General features: G+C 35.9%; 1 protein-coding gene across 1 annotated transcript in view; it reads left to right on the top strand.

The window, feature by feature from the left end:
• LOC123980701 (LIM domain-binding protein 3-like) overlaps nt 1-947 on the top strand; it is a 68,947-nt gene that overhangs the window by 63,989 nt on the left and 4,011 nt on the right. The window lies entirely within an intron of this gene.

Here is a 947-nt window from a genome sequence, read left to right as displayed (position 1 = left end):
AATAAACACCTGTAGTCCGTCTGGTTTATGCTATGAGAACTACGCCGTTTGCTCGCGGGAGGAGCTCAGAGTTACCTGCTTTTATTAAATTAGCTTTTTACTTTAGTTTTTGGGATTACAATGTTGATTTATCTTCACTCGAGCTTCTCAGCAGCTAGCTTCCGTGCACGTCCGGTCCCACTGTTGTTGTTAGCGTCGGTTGGCACCCAGAGCTCTGTTGGACTACTGCTTCATATTTATATCAAAACCGGACAAATCTGGACATTACTTGGAGAAAAGAAAGCGAGGAAGTTGAAGTACCTGGTGAGTTCAGAAAATATGTGTCTGTAACTTAAGAATTAATTTAACTTTTCCAGATATAATGTTTTATTAAAAATGCATTGGTATAGTTTACTTCATACCTGCAGCATTTATTACAAATTTATTCTCCTCCGATAGTCACAGTGTTGATCACGTTAGACATTGGTTCCCAGAGAGCTGCAGAGACCTGTGCATCCTCTGTGTGCTGGACATCTGAATCTTTTGGGGTGGACTGATGTGGAAAGGCCTTCTCCCCTTCTATTTAATTTTAGTTTTAAATATTATTTATTAATTATATCATATATTTTTTAACTCCTTTGTCTGTACTACTGGCTGAAAATGTTAGATTTCACATTATGTCTGTCAATTTAAATGTAATCATACAACACAGATAAAACATAAAATATTAAAAATGAACTTTTGCTAAATCAGAGTTTAGCAGAGGTTAAAAAGTGAAAATGCTCCCAAAACATTTTTCATATTTCACATAAAATGTTGAAAATTAATAATGCAGTGTATTTCTGTGTGCAACAGCAATTTCACTTTCTACCTTAAAGATACATCAGGAGTCTTACACTCAGTATCAGAGCCTGGACAGGTTTTTAAGAGTCCCTTGTTTGCTAGTCTGTTTTAAGTCTAGTTTACAC

This window comes from Micropterus dolomieu, linkage group LG12, assembly GCF_021292245.1.
Source record: "Micropterus dolomieu isolate WLL.071019.BEF.003 ecotype Adirondacks linkage group LG12, ASM2129224v1, whole genome shotgun sequence".
Taxonomy (NCBI): Eukaryota; Metazoa; Chordata; class Actinopteri; order Centrarchiformes; family Centrarchidae; genus Micropterus; species Micropterus dolomieu.
Note: the sequence above shows the minus strand (reverse complement) of the source record. Positions and strands in the feature narration are given on the sequence as shown.